The following is a 15,146-nucleotide window of genomic DNA, read 5'->3' as shown; positions in this document are numbered from 1 at the left end:
ACACATTTTTGACTGTCCGACCATCCGTGCTGAATTGCTAAAAATTTGGGTCATGTGTAAGAAAACGAATCTCTATAATTACAATATTTTGCAGATTGCCAGGGCTATTATCTCCGGCCATGGCGATTTGAATAGGCTTTATCAAAGACACGACAACAACAACAAGTTAAAATTATTCATAATTTTAGTCCAAAGGAATTTGAGTCCCGAAGGACTATTACATTCGTTTTGGCATTTTGCGTCGGACTCCTATAAATGTCGGTTCACTTTTCAAACTGTTGCCACAAAATGTTAGAGTCTTACATTATATTTGAAGAAATTAAGTAATGAAAAATCTGCATAAATGTATGTATATTTCTCTCATTGGGATAAAAAAACGGTATCTAGAGCCATCCAATTTTGAATGACTTAATCCTACTGCGAATATGGGCACCTGGAAGTCCAAATTTGAAATTTGGAATTTGTTTTATGATCGATTTCATATTTTGTAAAACTTTAACGAATTATTGATTAACAAACTCAAGGATTTCAAAGCGAGCCATGGCAACGTTGTACAGAAAAAACATTTTTATCTAGAGCGCGTGAGACTGTGTATTGGAAATTCTAAAGATATGCTCAATTTAAAACTATTTTGCGATATTGCTGTTGAACTGAATTTTATGGTTTAAATGCAAAGAACGTGATATTTAATAAATAAAGGTAACACACAAAACGTTTAAAAAACGCCCGTTTGGACGTAATTTAAAATCTGAAACAGTTCAGATTTTTTTTTTTTTTAAGTGAACTCAAAGGAACATAATGAAAATGTATGTATAAAAAATATTTAACGGCGGTGTTAATTAAAAATGTAATAAAATCTTAAGATTTCTTTAAAGCGTTGCGGACGTTCAACGTACGTTCCACGGACTTCAGTTTCATAAGCTATGCAATAATGTCTACAAAAGAAGTAATGCAGGTGGATAAAGACATTAGTTCTGCCGCTGAAGACAAGATAAATGGTAATGAAAACATGTTGCATCAATTAATAATTTTGATATTTGAACTTTGACGTTGATAACTTACGAATATTTATTATTGATATTTAAAAAATGCAAGAAGTACCTAGAGCGGAATGCCTCATGTGGCAAATGTACCGTGTTTGGAAAATCGAATGACTTAAATAGAAATCTATCCTCATATTTTTATGTTACGGCAGGTTCGAGTGCCGGCTACTAGCTTCGCGCCCAATAACTCATCGTACTACCGGCGATTTGGTTGATTGCTTCAAAACGAGCAACCGGTGGTGACTCATAACCCCCTCCGTGCGATTTTCTTTTTCCTCTTATTACGCATCTATGGCTTTTTCGCTTTTCCTTCCCCCTCCTTTCCTACCCTTCGCGATTGGATAATAAGGCTGCCATGCATTGGCAAACTATCGCCCATTCCGGGAGAAAATCATCTCTGGGTAAATTTTGTTCTTTTACGCAGAATCGGCAAAAAGTAGTATTCAAACCGATTGATTTCACTTGTTCCACTCCCTTTTAACCAATATTTTGATTTTCCTACACTTTTATAATATTTTTACTAACAAATACAAAACTAATTTAATAAACACTGAAACATTTTTAATTTGCGGGCGTTTTTAAATATCAGTGTTCTAAATACGGGCAATTCGACGTTTAATTTACGAATCCAGTTGTTAGAGTTAGTTCATTATGGTATTCGTACAAAATGACTGATTTCTTTTTCAAGTAAATTCGCCATGTTGGACTGGAACCAGGTCGAAACAGGTACGGTTTCTATGGAAAGCAGCTGTCTTTTGTTATCGCCCAGTACATATATTCCTTGTTTTAAAAAAAGAAAAAAAAAAAAAAAAAGTCTGATGTGGACAAGACATGATTACCTTGCACAGCCTGTTAATTATACACATTTTTTGCTTCTCTTCATTTAAACACATTTCGTCGAATTTCATTAGTTCTCATTCAATCAATTCAGTTCTCACTTCGCGGCAAGCAGAAATACATAAACACTCTAAACATCTTCATAAAAAATTGTAAAATACAGAAAAACCTAAAACACCAAATTCAGTTAAACGCAGTTAAAAAAAAATTTATAATTAAAATTAGGGTTTCTACTCAAAACAGGCAATTTGGCCAGGGAGCAGCAAGACAAAATTTTCGGTGCACAAAATGTAAAGTTAATTTATTGTCGCATTCAGCAAAAAAAGCACTGAAGCTGCTGCAACAAGTGACGTCATTCTCTGTTCTACTAAAAGTTTCAAATGTAAGCAAATGGTCTAATGGCTCGTTTGGCCTATGCTAAAACAAGTAATTTGGCCTACGGCAAAAAGATAAATTTTCGGTGCGCAAATTTAAAAGTTAACTTGTAGTTTCAATGGGCAAAAAGACGCTGAAGTCGGTGCTCTGCTGGCTTAATCCACTATACTACTTTCAAATACAAACAAATAGCTAGGCTTAGGCCACTTTTTAAATTCTTGATAATTCTACAATACAGCATGGACGTTTATGAAAGGCATAAAAACCTTAACCAGAACTTAAAGACAACAAAATTCAATCAATTTTAAAGAAAAATATGCACAGTTTACCCACATATAAGACTATTTTTGAAAATTTGTTATAATTCAAAATGGAGATATTAGAATTCATGATATATTATAGATTATTCGCAATAATTAATTATTAGAATACCTTAAAAAATCTGAAAGTTTTCAGATTTTACATTACGGCCAAAGGGGCATTTTTTTCTATGTTACCCAAATTCCAAATTTGGGCTTCCAGATGCTCATATTCCCAGCAGGATTATGTTATTGAAAATTTGATGGCTCTAGTTACCGTTGTTTTATCAGAATACGAGAAACAGAAATATATTTATACAGATTCTTCATTATTCAATTTCTTTAAATATAATACAGGGCTCTAATATTTGGTGGTAACAATTTGAAAAGTGGTTCTCCGTTTATAGTGAATCGACGCAAAATGCCAAAATGAAATTAATAGTCCTTCTGGGCAAATTACCCTTTCGGACTAAAAATCCTTTCTGAATCTATTTTAAAGAGGTAATAATGTGAAACATTAAAACATCAATAATCGAAGAGAACTAATCATTTTTGAGTTATGCGAGACATATACACATATATGCGCGTACAGACGTCAGGAAAAAAATCTTTTTTTAAATCTATTTTAAATCCATTTTACAGTCCGTTTTGGAAAAAAGTGTCCTTTATTCTCTCCGTAGTCATATACGTCACACAAAACAATAGTCCAAACGGATTCGGTAACAGTCAAATATATTTCCGTTGAAATATGGTGCTCTCACGATTACAATACTTCCTTTACTTCGAATAAGGAAGTTAAAAAAAAAAAAAAAAAGTATTAAAAGAAACAAATAAATTAAACACTATCGAATATTCAAAAGATATTCGATATAAAATATTTGTAATTTCTATGCAACAGTTCGTTGCCATGTGGCGAAGCGAAAGAGCTTTAATTTTGCTTTTAAATTTAATCTGCCTGTTACTGGTTAACAAACTGAGCGATTTCAAAGAAATAAATCTAGTTCTTTATCTCATTTATTAATTACTGGCTGCGAAATTACAACTGAGAAACTGAGTTGAATTTATTAAAAAGTTATATATATAGTTCTCTTTTTATAGTTATAAAGCGGCTAGTTATTTGAAAAGTGAAACAGGCAATAAATGTGATTCTACTCAAAACTGAAATCCGAAAGTAATAGCCTTTCTGGAAAAAAGAATGTGAAGCAAAACATAACTCTATACCAGGAATTCTAAAGATATTCTATTTCTAACAATGTTATTTTCCACTTGAATAATGTGGCGTAAATGAGAAGAAAATGAAAAAAAAAAAAAAGTTTAATAATAAAGTTAAAAAGACAAAAGAAGTCGCGTCAGTAGGAGTGAGTTCAGGAGCGGATACATAAACTGCGAACTCAATGAGAGCATAAAAAGCCTTAACAAATCCTCTGGTGCGAAGTTAAAATCTAAATCTTTTCAGATTTTTTTTGGGGGTGGGGGAGGGATTTGGTTGTGAGTGTGCATGATTTTTATTCTCGCATTACCTTCAGTAAGGATGAAGCATAATATTATTATACATCCGAAAAGGATTGTTGTTGCATTGTTATGAGAATGAAGGGCAAAACTAATATGGTTAACATACTGATATGATAGTAAAGCGGAAACCAAACTTATCGGTAAGTGGAGTTGGGATATTAGCGATTTCGGGTATAAAGAAAAAAAATGGAATCTGTATTAAAATACGTCTGTTCCTTTCATTTGTGTAATTTTTGTTTAAATAAAGCAAGAGAAAAGACAGCAGCATCATTAAAAAAAAAAATTTTTCCGACAGTCTGGTATACGATTTAATCCGGATAACTAGTGTTTTACGTTTCTACTCCTCCGATAAAAATTCGGTAAAAGACAGTAGGAATCTCCGTTTCTGCGACAAATTCTGATTGGCTACTTCGAGTTACCTCGCCAAACAGTTTCCGAATATCGCAGCAACCCTACGCAGTTTTCAAATAAGCGTCGGACGCTGAAGGAAGTGGTTGTTTTTCGTACAACTCGCGTTGTTGCGTTGATTAAACGTGGAGATATTTTTATTTCTTTTTGTGATCTCTGGATTATGATTGAACTTGAGGTTTTGAAGTTACGGATTAACAGCTAATTTTGGAATACTGGATTGTTTTTAATTTTTACACCATTGGATAACTGTAAATCCCGTGGAGATTTTCTTTTTTTCTGCTTCTACAGGTAGAGTAAAACACATTTTTTCTAAAAATTTATGTATTCAAATTAGTTTTTACCATATTATTTTACGTTTAAAAGTGTTGTTACTTGTCACAAATATTTGGTAGATTAATTTTTATTTTATTCTATTTTGTTATGGGTGCGAAATTAGTTATAAAGACTGTTAGAGAGTTGCGGTAGCGAAAAGAATGAGCCGCAAAAGTTTTCTTAGCGTGAGTTTTAATACGTTTTACTCATTAGCTAGCCTTAAACGGTTATCTCGGAAACACGTGTTTGTGTTGTTTAATTTCTCATGCGAGACTGTTGCCATTCGGAAATATGTAAAGTATTTATCTTTGAAATTTAATTTGTCTGTGATTGATTAGCAAACTAAGCTATTTAAAACCAATAGATACAGCTCTTAAGAATATTAAAAAAAAAAAAAAAAAAAAAAAAAAATTCTGATTGACTAAAATCAAAATGTATTTTATTCATGATATAACTAATTAAAACATTTAATATTATTATAGAATTATGTATTTTTCATTTTTCAGCTTTCATCTCTCGATTATTAAGAGGCGAAATTAGTAAAAACAAAAAGGCGAGGATTTGAGAATAATTATGGTATCTCTTTTACAGCACTGAGGAAATATCAAAAAAATAAATGTAATCGTATTACATTTCCGAATGGAGTAATATTTATATAATCGTACCTCTTTCTCAGTTAATTCATTATTAATTGAAAAGTATTTCGAGATAAATATAAAAGAATCAAAATGAAATTGTTTCTCTTGAAACATGTTATTAGTATACTTAGTCACCCAGTACTTCTACAATTACTTCTAGTGATTGAGTATCCAGTACTTCAGGTGATCTCAGTACTTCAAGTGATTGAGGTATTGCTGAACCTAGCTAATTGTTAAGCTTTGGCCCCCGTTTTGAAGGCTCGGTGTGGAGGGACGGTTTCAGGGCCCCCAAACTCCTTTTTCCCTACCACCAACTTATCCAGAGGACTTTCGACTCGTATTGTATTTTGACTGCATCCTTGCCGCATAGACACTATACGCTTGCAAACATTCATGCCTTCTCTGTTCGAGCTCGAGCGTATCGGTGCGGCAGTCAACGTCACCAACCAATATCCCGTTTGGGTGGAAATATATTAATAGAATCATTCTGAAAAATTTATAGGAGTTCATTAACTTTTGAATGCTTTATTCAGAGAATTGGAACTGTGTACTATATCGACTCTTTTTAATTTTAAGGTAGGAAAAAAGGTTTTTTTTTCATAGCTGTAATCCGCAATTTATTTGCAACATAGAGAACGCAACTTATTTGCAACGTAGAGAATGCAACTTATTTGTAACGCATTTATGACTATGTATAATATTACAGCTGAACACTAATAATGTGCACTAGGACATAAAATGAACATTTAATTTTCTCTCCACCCAGCCGAAAAATAAAATAAAATAAAATAAAATAGCATATAAAAGACATTAATCACATACTATGTTTATTTATGTGATATAAAATTTTGCTTATTTCTAAAGCCATCGCAAAACATTTTTCTATGTAAGGTTTTTTCTTCGCTATTTCTTGTTTTTGATCCGTTAGTTTCTATTCCGCGGTTTCTGACTTCAAATCAACTACCGAAGACTTCAAAATAGACTAACGTTTTTTTATTTCGTCGGAGCCATTATGAAAGAAATTCGTTATCTGAGGAGCCTAAATTATGATAGTAACTGTGTGGTGATGTCTTATTTATCATTTGTTTACATGTATGAAACATTATCGGAACATTATTAGAACTGAAAAAATAAAACGCAAGAATTTTATCGGATATAATCTGAAAGGAATCATCTAAACATGCCCTAGAGCAGTGGTCTAGGCAAATTGACGGACATTTTAATTATGAATTTGTTGCAAATACAGTGTTAGAAATACTTGTTACGACTTTCATCGTGGCAAGAAATCAAATCCGCCTGTCGTTGGCAAGAGCCATTATCACCATATAGGAGACAGCTCGACTTTAGCTCAGTTTCCCCCTAGTTTAGAGAGAAAGCCGAGTTCCAAGGGTCTCTCAAACCGAGTTCCGAGGGGGGAAGGCAGTTCCGAGAGTCTCCCAGCTCTCTTTCCCTACCTCCACCAGCTGGAGAGGAGAATCCGGCTCGATGGCTATGGAGTGCCCCATGCTGCGCAGACACTATAAATTCACAAATGTTCATGCCTTCTGCGGTATTCGAACCCGGGCCCTTCGGTATTTCAAGATTTTAATTACTTAAACTCGGAATTTACATTGGTTTCATCATAATTAAAAAGTAACGTGAATAACGCATCTGAAAATTTATAAATGGAGTTAGCAGTCAATACATATAAATTAAAAAGTGTAACCAAGTTTAGATTTCAGATATAAAACAAAATAAAATAAAAGTTTTAATTTTTATTTTTCCTTTACGATATTATTATTGTTCTTTACATATGTTGTGAAAAATGGGTAGCAAACGAAGTTTAAAATTTTATTTATAAAAATTTTATAATTTTGTTAAGAAATGTTCTGGCCCGTCAGCTGTTTTCAGATCATACATGTGGCCGGCGGGCAGTTTTAGTTAAAGACTGCTGTCCTGGAGTTTCTTTTATTGAAACCACTCCCAGAAATAAACTTTGATCAGTACATTTTGAGGAGAAAAGATTCATAGAGTTGGTAAAAATTTGCTGTCTTCCATGTCTGTATCAAAACGGTTTTTAACTCAGCGGCATCGTGGTCTGTAGGTAGGAGATAAGTAGTAAACTGAATAGCATATCACCTAACTAGACAGTAATTATATCACCACACGGAACATCTGTAAATTATTTCGCTGAACGATCAAATCTTTCTATGAAACAATTTTCTTTTTTGTTTTTTCCTTTAAATAATTCTTTCATAAGCTGATTTTAAGGCCTTTTATATAATCTAAGTGAAAATTAAATTGTAACAATTTCGGTTGGGATTTGAACTAAGAGACACGAACTTTATGGAGTAATTCTTTCATAATCTTTTCTTTACGATGGCCGTTACTAATAACTTTTAAAGTGTAACTGAAAGAGAAAACGCACGAAAGAAAAATTTTAATCTTCTGCTGAAGAAGAGGGATCGATCACTTTTGATGTCGACAGAATTTTATTCAAAATCTACACCAATCTTAAATTGCTGTTTTGCCTACGCTTCCATTGATAAATGGCCAGTGTTATGAAGGCACACTCTTCCGGTGTTATTACGAATTTTAGTGCATGTTGCTCGTTTGTCAAGAGGTGTTATAATCCGGAGGTAACATCATTCATTTTTCTAAGAGAATGCGTCAAATATTTTTATAGTATATGCCGATTTTGATGCTTTTTATCAAACTTTTCTTTGAACTTTTCAATAAAGGCCAGGTTTTTGTAAAATAGCGCAGATGCTCTGAGAGTAGTGTCTTTATACCTCAGACCACAACTTTTTATACTCAGATGTTTTAGATTAGGGTTCGAAACGTTCGAGTGATGAAAAAAAAAAAAAAAAAAAAAAAGCTGGAAGACTGGCGCTTCCCCCCATTTTTTTTTAAAGAACTGTGGAATTTGAGTATTCATATGGCGCTCATTCCTTATATGCAAAAACTTGATGTTGCATTGTTGCGAGGTTGTTTATCTGAATGTCATAAATCGAGGAATTCGCTCCCGTGCAAAGCATGAATGATAATCACTAAAATTTTGTATGAAACTAGAAGAGTGTTTTGACAATGCCAAAGTTCACGAGAACCATACGCCTATGGAGAGGGAAGCCTTTGTAGAAAACTTCCTAAGGGAAACTGGCTCATGTTAGATATGGAAGTTCTGCGAGAGTTTCTAAGGATTCGTGTTAAAAATGATGAAAAATCCACGCCTTAGTGTTTTCTGTTGGATTTGATTCCAAGTCGAACTACCAGTGTTCACTGGCTCTGCGACGTGGGCGCTGTTGGGCATAAAATATATTAGAATAAAGCGAATGCGAAGTAAAACGAGTTTCATAGAGAAATGAATTATTTTACAGTTTAACATAGCGCAACTGTTATTAAGGCCAGACTTGTTGAGAGAGTAGAGTTTAAAAGCTCGTAAATGGTTCATTCCTTTAAAGAAGAAAAGAGGGTCAGAGTGCTGGGATCATAAAAATGCTCATTTATTAAATGTCGTTAAGGTGTCTAGTGTCTTGTTCCGGCGTAGATGGCAATTTAGAATCATCATCATTGAAGCATTGTTCGATCGTGATGACAGTTCCATCTGATTCCGAAGCAGTGGCACAGTTTTGTGTTCGACCAATTTTTATCATATTTTGCATCTGTTCGGTGCATTGATAAAAGCTGATCACGGTGTGTTGACATAGTGGCGTTGATACTATCTCTCTACGATTTCTCAGCATTCAAGTGTGGTCCTGATAGCGGCACGAGGCGGAAGAGGAAGAAAAACGACATGATTCATTGATTCAGCTAATTTCTTTTCTTTTTATAGACTTGTCTTCAAGAACTGCTTAATTAAGGAATTCTGCTGTATTTCCGTCTATGTGAAAAAAACGCGCGCTTAGCTCATTTTTTTGCATGTGAAAGGGAAAAAAAAAAGAATTGACCTTTAGTAAACGCAGTCCTTAACACAGTCATCTACTATGTATTCGAATCTGTGTCATTATATGCTAAAGTTATGACAGCTTATTAACACAGCGCGTTTACAAAGTTTTAGGACTATTATTATTATTTTGAAGCAAATTCCTGTGAATCTGCCAAACGATAATGGACAAGATTTATTACTATGATATCATACCAATGGTATCATAGTAAATGATATGACTCTGATATCGTGTAAGTTTATAACCCAGGGTAAATAGGAGTTAACAAAGTAAACCATTTCATTGACAATTATTATTATTAACAAAAGAAAGAGTCATTTTCAGGATGGTATAAAATCTCATCTGAATGAAAGAAATCACACGTAATCCATGCATGTGACATAACATCTTTCATTTATCTTCCAGAATAATACAGTACATTTCTTATCAGTGCAGTTAAATGAACCATTTGAAAATAATATTTTTATTTAGAGCATTTTCATATTCTTCTGCAGTTACAAGATTTACTGATAATATACTTACTTCGTAAATGTCAGTTTTATGCAAATCAGTGCAGAGTTGCCACAGAAGTGGACAAGCGATAAACATGAAGAATCTAGGAAGAGAATCTTGTAAAAATTATCAAGATTCAAACATACGAATCTGATAAAAAAAAAGGTGATTGCGAGAGAAGAGGGTATAGAACAAGAAAAATTAACATGAATTACTGGACTCCGGAACCGGATATTCTGTAAACTACAAATGGCAACGACTTGACAGTGTTCAGAATACACCATTTGAATCAAAAAAGTTTTAATACCTGATCAAGATCTATCGACATGAAACGGAGTAAGAAATTTTTCCGACAAACTCGCTCTTCATAGAAATACAAAAGATCTTCCAGAAGTTTTTTTTTTTTTTTTAATGGGCACTAGCCGTTTTAGGCTTTGGCCACCACCAAGAAGCGATGGACATTTAATTCTGGAGGCAACTAATAGGCGGCCACTGTTTTCTCTTATGAAAGGACAGACGCTTTTACATCCATGCCTTCTATGGGATTCGAACCCGGGTCCTTCAGTACGGCAGCAGAGTCACTAACAATTTTCCCGTCTGGGCGGCAGATCTTCCAGAAATATGTTTTGCAAAGGCAGAACGTTCGTCTGATTGGTTTCTTTTTCTTTCTGTCCAACGCAAAACAGAGCTACCAGCTCAATTTTGTTCCCCAGCTTCATAAAATATTGAGAACTGCGTATGTGAAACAGTTCACTGAGCGCAACTGTTTGCCAAAAGCTGCTGCTAGAAACCTCCCATTAAAACTAGGGGTGAGAAAGAGTGGTAATTGAAATTCCCCCCCCCCCCGAAAAAAAAACTTGTGTAGAACAATTGGTATAGATTTTGGGAATCAATAGAATCCCAAGCCATGCTACGATCGTACTGTATCATGCACTCGATGACAATGAAACTGGAGTGGGATGACTCGACTCCAGTCTCAGTGTCATCGGGTGCATGCCTCGGAGCTACAGTCAAATACGCTGCACGCCGTAGGGCAATATGATTTTTAATATGTATTTAGGCATTAAACTCACGAGAATAGTTGTTATAAAATATGGCATTTCCGGGACTACGTGCAATTATATGGCAGAATTTAAACCACCGGTGGAAGTAAATAAAAAACATGCATCCATTTTTAAGTAATTAAAAAAAATCCTTTCAAGTATGAGACGAGAATCCTAGGTCGCAGCTCTTTTGTCCAATGTTTATTAATGAAATTGTAAGATAATTCTTAACCATGGCACTCTGACGAAATGACGCGCGAAAAATACAGATGCGGCTTTGCAGCGTTTGTTATGTAAACACCAAGTTATTTATATCGAAAGCGCGTGCATTATGTATTAAGCTGCGTACTGAATTACATGATAAAACAGCCGAGATAATAATAAAATGTATTATCGTTTGCTTAGCGCAGTGGCTCGCCTTTCCCATCAGCCTGAAGACTATTAAAAACATTTCTGTCTTATGACGTCCGAGATTAGCCTGGGGAAAAGTTGTAGTAGAGTAATGAAACGGGAATACTAATGACCAATTATCTTTCGTGCGGCGAACAAATTAAGTGACGAGAATTGTAATCATGGTGTTTTTATAGTGTTATTGTGCATGTCTCTCTCAAGCCTTTTGTTAAATATTCTTTTTATTTATTTATTTCTCGTACGCATTTGCACACAGGTATCCTCCCCTTTTTTTTTTTTGCATATGGGAATGTCTATTGTTTTAATATTTCATGGAAGGATTGTTTTGATAATAATACTATCTAATGTGACATTGGTTTATTTTTCTGTAATTCTCCAAAGAAGACTTTTTTTTTTTTTAATAAGAAATTTGTTTTGTATGTAAAATTTCTTTAGAAAAGGCATTCCTGCGTTATAGTTGTAAAATAATGCTAAAGTTATTTATTTAAATAGTAGTAAAATAAATAAAATGTCGCTTATAAGGTTACTGCTATTTTGCATTAACCAGTTATTTATAATTTCAGCCTTTACCATAAATTCTCTTTTCCGTTTCTTCGCCAGAAATGTAAATGATTTAGACAGTATTTAAGCGGAGGATTTTGTAGCGTATTTCTGCCTCTCGAGGCCACTTAACCTTTTAACTGTCATGCCCGAGATAATCTCGGGTACAGCACTGGTGTTCGAAAATGTCACGCCCGAGTATTACTCGGGGTATTTTTTATTTTGAGTGCATCGTATTGTTATACCCGAATATATATCGGGAGACGTTTATTTCGGCTTCATCTCTTTGTCAAACCCATCTGTATCTCGGGAAAAGTTAATGTGCGCTCAGTTCAATAGATGACAGCACTTTACTGAAGATTTCAAAGGTTAGAGGTTATTTGGTTCAAGGTGCATGGGGTCTTTTTGTTGTAAAATAGCCTCCAGTTCTTTGAAACGTTGTATAGATGATTTAGATTCTTCAACCGAAGGTGAAGGATGTGTGTTTGATGAGCAGTATTCATGATACTTCCATGGTCAGCCTCAAAAATAAAAAAATGGAGATATACTCAAGCCGAAGATTGTTTCTAATTACGGTCTAACTATGGGTGGTGTAGATGACTGTGATCAGGAAATATCCTTTCATCCAACAATCCGAAAACGTCAGAAAAAATATTATAAAAAAGATATTTTTACATTTACTAGACAAGGTACTCTGAAACTCATATTTGCTCTATAAAATTGTAGTTGGGAAACGTATTACATTTTTAGAATTTCGAATCCAAGTTGTAGAAGAGCTTTTACATAAATATGATGATGCAGCTTCTGAACAAAAGAATGTTGGCAGACCACCTACAATAGATAACCCTGCCCGTCTTACTGAACGACATTTTATATCCCATTTTCCTCTTACTCCTGCGAAACGTGAGCCTACAAGACAGTGCAAAGTGTGTTGTTCGAAAAAGGATAAAAATGGGGAAAAGATAAGGAAGGAATCACGATTCTGGTGTAGTGATTGTGGAGTTGGTTTGTGCTTGGAAAAGTGTTTCCAGTTGTACCACACAAGACTGAATTACTGAACTACTAATAGGTATTCACTTATATTTATTTATGTTTTAGAAAATAATTAATTTTTTTTTTTTTTTTTTTTTTTTTTAGAAAATAATGCTCCACTAGAAGCGAACTTTGCAACTGCCATGTTGAGTGGCAGCCGCCTCAAAGCAAATATGCAGTGGCTACAAAACTTTAAAAATTTTACCCATGTACGTCAAAATATCAATTTTTAACTACTTAAGTATATTTTATTTTGTACTAAACATTTGGTTTTTGCAATAAAAAAATTTGACAATTTGTGTACCCAAATCATCAAAATAACTTGACAGTTAAAGGGTTAAGTTTTGCCATCTCCGGTAAATCTGTAATTATTCGGCTTTGCGTTATTGCTGTAACTGTAATTTAGTTAAGAGTTTTGAGCCAACTTTGATTTAAACTTAATTGTGTGGTTATGACTACCACGTTTTAATTATAATTCGATTGTCATTTTAGTTACATCGCTATAAGTGGTTATTGGACGAGAGGCGAGAAGACTTTGAGGACGAGAAACGCATTTGCTTTTTAGTTCTGTTAAATAAAAACGTTGTTTTGAACCTTTTCAAGTCACTGTAGTGGTTTCAGTCACAGCGATACTTCGCTCTGTGTCTGAGCAAGTCAAACTACGCATTTTAAACGTTTAAAAATAGAAATTAATGTTTTTTTAAAAGCTTTCATAATTGATGAATACAATACAAAGCAGTGAGGTAAAATTTTAACGCTACTGTTTATAACATTGGTGTTAACGCAATAGAATGACTAACAAATATATATTTGTGACGCTGGGCGCTTAAAATGCTGTCGAAAGTCCTTTCGAGAAGTTGATGATGGAGGAACAAGGGATGTAAAGTATTTTCTTCCTCCTTCCAGTATGCTTTGCATAGTGTAACGGAAGCACACTCGGCGCGTATTCGAGAGGCCCAGGTTCGAGTCCCGCCTAGGGCATTGCACATTTTTCACGTCTTCTGCTTCAAAAAAACCTAATGAGTCTACAGTGAGACCCTTGGATTTGTCTTCCGAAATAGACTGTCCATCAAGATTGAATGGACTTACTGGTATTCCAATTTATAAAATGCCCAAGACATTCGCAACATTTTGTCATATGGCCACGATGAGTTCATGGGCTTGATCTGGATATCAAGAATATTAGTCACATAATACTAATGGTCTGAATCTCGTGTTCAGATCAAAGCGAATGGGCTGGATGAGTAGAAATTTTATGTATGGTTTTCCCTGCATGTAGCGTGCATGATAGTCCCTTTCACTTTGACAGTTTTCATAAACAGATCTACTAGGGTATCTATCAGCCGTTTGGATTTCCTTAGACATGTGTGCTTTCCCTTAATTAAACCTTTGTGTGCTTTGCCTTAATCAGTTAATCTAACATAAACTACCAACAACGGCATAAAAACCCATGATTATTTTCTGGCTTGTGTGTGGATAGGCCATAACAAATAACCGTACTTAGTTCAACAGGGATTAAAAAATGATTCAGTTGATATGCATAACGTTTAAAAGCTATATTTCCGGCATATGTTGAATTGGAAATTCTTGTTATTGATTAGATTCTGCAGCCTGTACTTAGATAAACTAGTAAAAAGTTCGAAACACCCGTAGCTGTCTGGTATCACCGCTTCGAGGTACATGGATAAGATTAATTTGACAGGTTCGGAAACTGTTATTTATCCTGTGGTATATTTTCCATAATCATCATGTCTCGTACTAGACAGGTTTAAAAAATTTTTGCTTTATTTTAAGATTCGGCAGTCAATGTGGATGGGTATTTCTGCTTCCTAATGATGTCATTTGCTTTGAATATTTATTAGTAATTTTTTATTTTGTATATCTTTCGTTCTGTCTATAAGATAAAAACTTATTTTTTTCTAAACACTGATTTTCCAACCTTGATTAAAAAATAAATAAGTAGAATGAATTTATGAACTGATTTTCAAGACTGTAGGTTTGAAGTCGTAAATACTGGTAAATTCAGCCAGTAAGACGTAAATTAACAAAGCTGCATCCTTCTTTATTTCCTTGTGCGAAGTAAAGAAAGTACTGTAATAACGAAAAATTTCGGGTATCATATTTCAACGAAAATATCCATTTTTGATTCTCGAATCCAATTTAAAGATGTTTTTACGTGAGATCTGTATGTACGGACAGAATGAAGGACTCATTTTGAAAAAAAGGATTGTAAAATGGATTTAAAATGATTCAGAAAATTTTTTTTCGTTATGTCTGT

At 34.1% G+C, this 15,146-nt stretch overlaps 1 protein-coding gene across 2 annotated transcripts in view; it reads left to right on the top strand.

Annotated features, from left to right (window-relative positions):
* MESR3 (misexpression suppressor of ras 3) overlaps nt 1-15,146 on the top strand; it is a 75,338-nt gene that overhangs the window by 18,929 nt on the left and 41,263 nt on the right. The window contains exon 1 of one of the 2 annotated variants that reach the window (XM_035366587.2): nt 4,526-4,765. The exons of the other annotated variant lie outside the window; for it this stretch is intronic. The gene's annotated coding sequence lies outside the window, so the exon portion shown is untranslated. Of the gene's footprint in view, nt 1-4,525; nt 4,766-15,146 lie in introns of those variants that run through there. 2 annotated transcript variants of the gene reach the window in all.

The sequence above is a fragment of the Stegodyphus dumicola genome, chromosome 1 (assembly GCF_044657685.1).
Source record: "Stegodyphus dumicola isolate Sdum_Otavi_A_Nest chromosome 1, ASM4465768v1".
In the NCBI taxonomy this organism is placed as follows: Eukaryota; Metazoa; Arthropoda; class Arachnida; order Araneae; family Eresidae; genus Stegodyphus; species Stegodyphus dumicola.
This window is presented reverse-complemented; position numbering and strand designations above follow the sequence as displayed.